The following is a 10,146-nucleotide window of genomic DNA, read 5'->3' as shown; positions in this document are numbered from 1 at the left end:
ATGTCACCTGCTCGCCATGTCCGCACACGCTGGGAGACCCAGGGCGGCTCCGGGCCCTCTGCACGCAGACACCGACCTCCGGCCTGCGGCAAGGTCAGGGCTCCAGCCTTTGGATCGCGGTTGAAACGAACGTAAAGACAGGCCCGGAATGATCGGAGGTCTCTGCCGAGTGGACGTCTCCTGCTGCTCGCTGAGGAGGGCGTGGGTCACATGCTCGTGGGTCGGGGGGTCGTGGGTGAGCGTGGGCTGTGCCGCCCTGGGCAGCCGAGGCCATGGCCGGGTGACCTTGCAGGACCCACGGGGCCGCACTGAGCGCGGGCGCCAGGCCACACTGCCCTACGCGCCCGGGAATCTGAACTCCGATGCAGACATGGCAGTGGGAGAAGCTGTCACGGCGAAGGGTCTGGTCAGAGAGCCCGTGGACTACTTGAGAACTTTCACAAAATTATAATAAATTCTGACTCAGAAACAAGGTACTTTTCCAATCATTGAGCCATTTCTGTAGTTTCTGAAATGTGGGCTTCTGGGTGCCTTGACGCAGCGGAAACCGCGCATGGCTTCCTTCCGGTTAGTGAGCCTCGGGCTGCGCCGCGCTTCCTTCTCCCCGCGCCGCTCCCGCCCAGCTTCCTCATCTGCTGGAGGAGAGGCTTTCACGAAGTGTGCAGTGTGCAGTGTGCCTGCACAAGTGCAGTGTGCCTGCGTGTGCATGTGTGTACGTGTGTGTTTCTCACCATCACTTTAAAGCAGTTTTCTCTCCTCGCAGACTCACCCACTGCATTCCGTCACCCTGGCCTGGACCCTGTCCCACAGGCGGGGAACCCGGAGTCGGCGCATTCAGCTCTACCTTACCGCATGTGCTGATTTTCTCAGACTGCAGCTGCTTTTCCCAGCAAACCCCCGAGAGTGTGCACTCCGCACTCCCCCACCTCCATCTTGAGCTTCTCTTGTGTCCCTGCTGTGTTTGTTTCTGTGGGTTCCACAGGGTACTGTCCCTGGCAAAGGGCAGCATCTGCCGGCGGCTCTGGGGGTCAGAGGTTCTGCGGGATGCCAAGGCTTTGGTCGGTTAAACTTGTGATCTCGCTGAAACTCCATGACTGCAGGCTTCTCACACAGACACGCACAGCCAGGGATTCCCGCTCCAGGGCCTTGGATACAGCCTGAAATGGTGCCCGCGGCTCGCAGGGACAAGGCAAGTAGGTTCTGTTCGGTTGCAGGAAGCAGGATTTCAGGCACTTTTCTGTCAATTTGCCTAAAACCTGGTCTACTAAAATGGGACTTTCTGAGAACACGGAGTTTCACCCACTTTGCCTCCCCTGTCCCTGATCTCAGGTCTGGGGGCAGGAAGTAGAATTTGGAACCCAGGAGCCCGAGGGACTCAGTCTGTTTTAGGGCTTTCCCTTCATGCAGACAGGGGAGGAAGGCGGGCTCTGAGCTCATGACGCTCCCCCACTGAGGGGGTCGACGGCCACACACCTACGGAGGAGTATTTGTCTGTCCCTTGGCATTTGCTGACTAGAGAGGTTTTGTATAAAACTGCAGAGAGAAGCACTCTTGAAAAGACAGCAAGGTCAGGGGTCCTACACAGCACGGATACCGCTCCCCTGTCATCTGCTCTTCATGTCTGCCTCTGATTGGCGGCTACAGGACTCCCAGCTAGAAGTGGCAGACTGAACCCGCAGCCACCCCTCGGCTGTGTCCCAAAGCCCACGAGGCGACAGTGAAGTGGTTGTAAAGGCAGGAACTGAGAGGACAGTAAGGAGAGATGACAACAGAGCCATTGGAGTGGAAAAGAGACTCCGAAGACCTGAACCCTCAAAAGTGGCAGCATACAGATGGCAACTCGCGGATCTCGGACACTGGGAGTTGCGTGGAGGATGCGCAAACCGCTCGGAATTCTGAGACCCGGGTACTTCGGAAGCGGACAGCGAGGCAAAGCCAAAACAGTGCAATTCGATGAGGTGAAGTTTAGACAGAATTTGTTCCCCACACTTCTTCAATTCCAGGACAGAGAGGTCCCCTTCCTCTGGGCATGGCTGATGGTTTGTAGCCTCCCTCCGCTTATGTGTTCCCTACCCCCAGGTGCTGGGGACGGAGACGGAGCCCTCACGAGCAGCTTCCATGGACATGCTTGATCAAGGGGCAAGGACTGGTGCCTGTGTATGTGACACTTTGCAACGCTTGTTGAAATCTAATGAATCCAGTGAAGCTGATTGGTTGCTTAATGTCACTGGTAACACGGTAAAGGAAAGGATCACCTCAGGAATTCAGATTTGCTCGTGCCCTGAAGGAAACATTCATCTCTGGAGCAGGGTCGGTGTGGTTGACAATCAGATGCAGAATCTCATCTTGTGACAGGCTGAATTATAACGCAAGTTCAATTCCCAATTCACAGTGTATCTATTCTGAAAGTGAAGGTACTGACTGAAGAAAGTGGAATTCTCTCTGTTATGGCAGAAATCCCCCCGCACCAAATGGGCTGTATTACACAAGTAACCTGAGTCTAGTGAGAACAAGCCAGAGTTTAATGTGAGGCTAGCCACCTTCACTTCCTTTGCCAATCTGGAAGCGGGGGCCCATGGCTAACTTTGTTTCCCCTTATATACATTTTGGTTTCCATTGACAACAGATTGGGGTGTTACATTCTCTGACCCCGGTGGGCATATGGCGTTTCTCTCATCCTGTTGGACCCCAGGTCAGTTGCAGGTCGCATGTCTAACCATGATAGATGTTTCCCCCCATTATCTCCTTTTTTACAACCTATGCATTCCTTTAGGGTTACATTGTTTACCTAGGGCCAGGAGATGGAAGTGCCCAGGCAGGGTCATGGAGGGTTACCTAGGCCTAGGCGCCCCTTATCTTGGGGAGACATTCCCAGGCAGTGTTGATCTGGGGAATTAGCTCTTGCACTGTCCTGGGAGGCTTCCCAAGGCACCATGTAGGCTTTAACCAAACTATTTTATCTAAAATAATATGCTGAGATTCATTGCCCCCTACATTTCATTGGGAATGAGAATGTGCAAAATGACCTTTAAGAAGCAAGGAACAAGGTGCTGTCACCTGTGCTCCCCGTCACACAGGAGCGTGGGGTCGGGGGAGAGGTTTGAGGCTCACTAAGACCCTGCTGAAAGAAAGAAAGAAAGAAAGGAGACTGAGAATGTACTCAGCGTGAAGGCCCTGGTTTCAGTCACTCACTTGTATTACACAGAAGAAGGAGGGGAAGTAGGAGCAGAGGGGAAAGAAAGAAAAGAAGGAGGAAAAAAGGAGGAAGAGGAAGAAGAGGAGGAGGAGGAGGGGGAGGGGAAACATTTAGTCCCTATATTCTTACCACTCTCCTTTGCCAGTGGAAGCAACCTCCTCATCCCCCAGTGCTAAAAATCTCCCACCCCAGGGGTAAGGACCTCCCTTCCCCCGTGAGGGCACCAACCCTGCATTGCCTGAGGCAGAACGCTCTCCCAACTTGCAGTGCAAGAAAATCTGGTTCTCTAGGACACACCCACCCCTCTCTCTGCTTCTAGCCTGTGAGGTAGGTCCCAGAGGAGCCCCTTGGAGATAGGAAATATGACACATATTTGATTAAATTAAAGATTTGTTAAATGCCGAAAACCACTGAAATGTTCTAATTTATGGACAAAATTCTAAGAAACATCTGTAAGAATGGATACTGAGAGTGTGGGATAAAATGAGAAAGAAATAAAGCTGGATCTGCTGAAGTTATTGATGTGGCACGGTAACCAGTGAGGCTGCATGTGAGGCCGCAGCTCGGGCCGTCTGGGTGGGTCTCACAGGTTGTTTCTCTGTTCCATTGAGAGATGGGTCAAAATGTGGCCCCCAGGAAGGAAATTAGAAATTTAGGACCTGCTTTCATTCGGGGTAGAAAAGGAGATTCAAAGACTTGGGTGACGACGCATGTTAGGGGGACATGTCCCGGGGAGGGTGCAGAAGGCATGCTATCCACTGCTACTGTGAGACACGGGCTGGTGAGAAGAATCCAGAGTTCCATGGGGACTTTCTCCGTGGGCCGGAACTTACAGCGGGCTGCAGCCGCCGGAAACACAGAAGCAACGGGAGCAGTTAGGGACTGGGGCCAGCGGCAGGACTCCACTGCTTAGGCGAAGCGGCCGTGGTTACCGTAATGAAGGTCGGGTGGCCTGACTCACTAGAACTGTGGTGTTTGCCGTTCGACCCTGTGTTTCTAGAAGTGAAATAAGAAGGCTGCTAATGCTTATTTGATCTGCGTAAGGAGAAAACTTCTGCGTTAAGTGCACAAAAGTCTACCCTGAATTATAAAAAGAGAGTCACTGTCCCCAGGCTTTGGTCAGTTTACAGATCCAGAGCCCAGTGAATGGAGGGACCCTGGGACACTGTCAGAGGTGTTTCTGTTCATCTGGCTCCATGCCTTTTCAAAAAGGACTTATGGCTTTCCCCAGGGAAGCCGTGCACTGGCGTCTTCTCACTCACCCATCAACTAACCAGGCAGTGGGCCAGCATTTTATATTCTTCTTAGCATTTCTACTGTTCTCCTTGCATAAATCTTTGAAAAAGACAAATTTTAAATGTCTAATTTCCTGTGTGATATAAGAAATAGACTTAAAATCAAATTACATTTAAAACAAACCAGTGTTCAGTACTTCAAATGGAATGGAAGAGGAGGTGCACTGATTTCTAATTAAATTTTTTTTATTTATTTTAAAAATAAAAGAAGGAAAACATATTAACTAATAGACCTCAGTTTACAAAATAACATAAGAACAATACAGGCAATACTGAATTACAGACAAAGTGGTAGGCCATTAACAATAGTTGTTGTGTTACCTATTGATTTCTTCAAAGTGGTTTCTCAGGAAAGCAAATATAGACATGCAAGATTGATCAAATAAGTAATTATCAACTGTTCCTTTCAGTAAAGCAATATAAGTCAGTAGTACAACTATGTTAGCTATTCTGTATATACATACATACCTAATTTCCCCTTCTTTCTTTTCTCTTTTCCCTCATCTCAGTTGCTTTTTACTTTTGAACATTTTCTTTTTGTTTCACAATATCTATCATACTTCCTAATTTTTATTCACTCTTTCAGGTTCTTACACTAGTGAGACAATATGTTGCTTACACATGGAGGTCTGGTTTATTTCACTTATGAGTACGGTCTCTAGTTGTGACCATTTACTTGTAAAAGCCTTGAGTTTATCTTTCTTTATAGCTGAGTAATATTCCATTATATAAAAGTGACACAATTTTTTTATCCATTCCTCAGTGGATGGACATTTGGGTTGCTTCCATAACTTAGCAATTACAAATTGTGCTGCTATGAACATAGGAGCACATATATCACTGTGATATGATGTTTTTATATCTTCTGTGAAGATACCCAGAAGGGGAATAGCTGGGTTGAATGGGACTTCTAGACCTAGTTTTCTGAGGAATCTCCAAACTGATTTCCACAGTGGTTTCACCTGTCTGCATTCCCACCAGCAGTGGAGAAGGGTTCCTATTTCTCCACAGCCTCACCAGCGTTTGTTATTGGTTGATTTCTTAATGCTAGCCATTCTTACTGCAGTACGGTGGAATCTCAATGTTGTTTTAATTTTCATTTCTTGCATGACTAATGATCATGAACATTTTTCATGTATTTATTTGCCATTTGTATTTCTTTATCTGAGAAGTGTGTATTCATCTCAGATGCCCATTTTTGGATTGGGTCTTTGAATTTCGGGGGGGTTGATTTTTTTTAATTCTTTATATGTTCTAGATAGAAGAGCTTTGTCTGAGGGAGAGTGAGCTAAACTTTTTCCCTAGTTTGTGGGTTTTGTTTTCACTCTGCTGGTGATTTCTTTACATGTGCAAAAACTTTTCAGTAGGATGAGATCCTAGTTGTTGATTCTTTGAAGTATTTCACATGTCATTTGGTTTTTGTTCGTGATCTCTCTGCCTACCCCTATATCTTCCAGAATTTTACCTACTTTCTCTTCCAATAGACTTCTAATTCTAAAACTAATCAATTTCTCCCCTATCTGAAGCTTCTGTTAAATTTATGTAGCATCCTACTGGGTTTATGCAGGTAGCCTGTTGTGACAGTGGTTGTGGCCCCTCCAGTCCCCTGTATGTTGGGCACACGGCCCTGGACCCCGCAGCTGCCCCCAGGTAGCTGAGCTCAGTCATGGGACAGAGCCAGCCCCTGTCTCCAGGGTGACACATCCTACCATGAGCAGGGGCTTCCGGGGGCCCCTGCAGCCTGCCAAGATCTCCCTAGAACTGTCTTCTCATGACCGCAGTCTTCTGTCCCACCTCCTTTCCACCTGTCCAGCTCATTGGCAGGCACTGCCCCTGCCTCCTGAGGCTTCAGTTCACAGGGCTCCCCACAACCCTGTACTCATCCCTGTGTGGGGTCTCCCCTGGGAAGCCCCGAACCCCACCCGCTGACAGCCCTGCTGGAAGTAAAGGTGAGGGGAGGTTCAGGAGCGCTGCAGTGGGTGTCACCTGTGCTGGTGGCTTCAGAGGATGCAGCGTGCACAGGGGGAGGGGTGTCTTGGTAGGGGACGACACCGAAGTCTCCTGGCGCTCAGGTGCGGTGTAAACCCGGGCCTCAGACTGATCCCACAGAGCTGCAGAGGTCTCCCCCTGATGGCGCTGCTTCCTCTAATGACAGCAGTGGCTAGGAGGAAAACCTGGGTCCATCCTGGAGGAGAGGAGCTGACGCTGCCTCAAGGCTGCTGAGCTCCTTCCTTCCTGCCTGCAGACCCACCTCTCCTCTGTTAGAGCGTTTGCCTTAGAAAACCAGCAGCTGTACATCCTCTCCCTGCCTCTGTGCAGTGTTAGTCCAGTGTCGCAACTCAGGAAAGGCTTAGCCAAAGAGTCAGCAGCCAAGTGTGAGCGTTCAGCTTTGGCTTGTGTTTGGCAAGGAACTGTTGAGGGACAGAGTGTACCTACCTCTGCTTGTGTACGGGGCAGAGCTTGGCTTCATAGGTCCCAACTAGCGAACATGTGACCTAAGAACTGAGAGACACATTTCCAAACTCAGGAAGAGCAGCCCCTGCTGGCCAGTTCTGTGTCCACCATGCCTTCCTCCCGCCCGACAGTGCCACCTCTTCCTGATCTCACCCACCACCGCGGATCGCGCCTGCCCTCTGCCTCAGGAGGCTCAGCCGAGACTGTGTCCCGGCCTCTACAGAGGCCGTCCTCATGAATAACTAACGTCTTCCTTACTGTCTCAGATACCTCCTCACTGAGATGCAATACCTGACACCCACAGTGGAAAGGAGGAGAGGGTTATTTTGACCCATGTGTCCGTCTATGCTGGCTGCACCCAGGCAGGGTGGCAGGGCAGAGGGGCCTGGTGGCAGAGAGCTGCTCACGGTGTGGGGTGCAGGAAGCTGGGCGAGGGAAGGGAGGAGCCAGGAGAAAGATGAACCCTTCCTGTCAGTGGTAGCACCGTCATCCAATCACCTTCTAAAAGCCTCTCATGAGTCCCCTGGGGGACATCTGGATGTTAAACCAGGACACTTACCTTCCAGTGCAAACTGTGCTCTGATGCTGTCCCTAAGGATTCCAGACTCTTCTCACCCTTAGAATGGTCTTGCAGAGGGGATGAGGGTCCCCCCTTCCCGGCTGAGGCTTTCTCCGCCTCGTGGTAATGGCTGCACTTGGGCCTCTCCCTCCCCAGCCTGGCTCCTAGGCTGGCAACTGTTATGAGATCCTAGTATGGCTTGAGTGGGGACAACAAGGACCTGGTGAGGGAGAAGTGAGGTTGCCCGGGAAGGAGGCACAAGCGTCTGCTCCACGGCAGGCAGGAGACACAGGGAAGCACTGGGGCGAGAGACTGAGGGAGGTGCTCCCACCAACCTGAGCAGAAAGTGGAAGGACAGCACGCCCACCGGCAGTTCTCTCCTTTTTGTTAGCATGTATTTGGGGGACAGAATAGTCACCACCTTGGACGCTGGTGTGCGGACACAGCATGTCTTGAACATTTTTCCTTCCTTGCCCTCCCACAGCACTTTCTTGAACTATTTGATTTTAAATCCTTGCAAGACCTCAGCAAACCAAGCAAACATGCTGCTAGGACAGCTCTGCGAGGCCAGGGAGTGAAGGCCTACGCGTGAACAGAAGGCAAAGGGCCATGAAGCTGGGCAGATTGTGGAGAAAAGGGAAATGCTCACAAAGGGGGCTTGGCCAGCCTGTGAGGGAAAAGACCAGTTGGATGGATTGGCTCCCAGGCCCCTGGGGAAGCCAGCTCTCTCAGAACCCTCTGGAGTGATGCACCAGGGCACCAGCACCCGGAGGTGGGTAGTCCTAGGTCAGGATGGCAGGAGAGGTGCTCCCAGGACCCACGAGGCAGAGGAGGGCTGGAGTAAGGAGGTCAACGGGCAGTGCCTAACTGCAAAAGCAAGCGACCCACGAGACTGACATGGCAGCCAAGAGGCTGTTGACCTTCAGGGAGTTACAGAGGTCATTACCACCCAGGAGATCAGCAGGGGCAGAGCGAACAGGAAGTGGATGAGAGCGCTGTGTGACATCTACCTTCAGAAGCAGCCAACAGATGCAGGAGGCCACGGGCAGCTGCCGCCGTAAAATAATGAAATGTTACAATCTTCTGCTCAGTGCTCAAGCCGAAGCTCACCCTGAGAGCCAGACTTGGCTGAAGACCTGACTGTGTGCCCCAGGGGAGCCGCACCACTTACATGCTCGAGACTCTTCAAGTCTTGCCCTGAGGAACTTATAGCCCTTTACTCACATGACCACGTACCGGAAAAGGGACACAGAGTCCGAGTGCCTCAGTGAACGATCATTGCTCTCAGATCAGAGCGTGGGTTACAGGGCCATGGGACAGATGGAGTCCTAGGAAGTGTGTCTCTGAGTGATCTCAGACGCAGCTGGTGGACACTTCTTTGTTTCCACACACAGGACTGCTCTTGGCACTTGGCACTTGGCACTGGGAGCAGTCCGTGCGTTGGTTCCTTAGACTTACAAAAATGCCAGGCAGAAGCCTCTGAAATGATCCCTTTCCTTCCATGAGCCAAGATTGTAAACCAGAGCTTCCCTAGGGGATAGGAAGGGATGGTGGAAATTAGCAGATCATTAGAAACCTGAAAGATGCAAGCTGAGCCCTAATATATCTGTGCTTCATCCATCATTCCTGCCCTGGGGGGATGAATGATCCTGGAGAATTAATGTGGATTACCAGAGACTCAGCCACGCAGTGTGCGTGCACCTGTGAAGCCATATGTGGTTCTGTCCCACAGCTAATGATGAAGGCTTGAGTGCACACCGCGCAGGGAGGTACAACCCTTGCAAAAACACTTGTAAAGTACAGATGGGGAAATATGAGAAAAGATGCATTATACAGAATAACTATTCTCACCTATAGTTTTCCCTGAGGACAATGATAGTTCAAAATTGATCTGGACCATCAGGATATTTCAGAGGTTATTCATTGATTTACTATGTTTATGACATTATACTGATTTGGACAGTACTGAAAGCAGCTGGCTAGCACTTTGGCGGCCTTGCATGCATACATTTCAGAGGACTTATTTAAGACAGGCTTTTACGGTCTAGTGGCCAGGATGTTTGAGACTCCCAATCACCACCACAGGGCAGCAAGTAAAGTATCTGGTAGATTTTGGGGGGTCTGACTGGAGTACTTTGTACTCATACAAATAATGGCTGGCCGCCATTATTAAATCAAATACCATGGATGGCTGCCAGCTTTGAATGTGTCCCAGAATAGAAAAAGGCTCTGCAGCAGGTTCAGGCTGTACCACCAGCCCCTGTTACCTGGTCACATGACCTGTCCAGTTCTAGAGTGTAAGTGAGTAGGGGGGACAGCTGGCATGTGAGTTCTGGTGGGGAAATTCAGGTAAGCGTTTGGGATTCTGGAGTAAGGCCATGCTGCTGCAGTAGAAAGTGATATTCCCTGTGAGAATCTTCTCCTGGCACCGGCCTTGGCTGTGGCACAGATGGAACACTTGCCTGTGGACGACAAGGGAAGCATGTAGCTGTTACTGCTCCTACTGAGCTGGGCTGTCTTACACCCACACTGCCAGAGTCAACAGGCTTAGGGCAGTTCATCACAGATCAGCAATGGTATAGCTGAGATTGAGTCCAAGCCATGACAGAGGGCATGGGCGAGCTGCAAGAGCAGATTGCCTA

Source organism: Chinchilla lanigera, unplaced genomic scaffold (assembly GCF_000276665.1).
Source record: "Chinchilla lanigera isolate Chin_1 unplaced genomic scaffold, ChiLan1.0 scaffold00009, whole genome shotgun sequence".
Lineage (NCBI taxonomy): Eukaryota > Metazoa > Chordata > Mammalia > Rodentia > Chinchillidae > Chinchilla > Chinchilla lanigera.
This window is presented reverse-complemented; position numbering follows the sequence as displayed.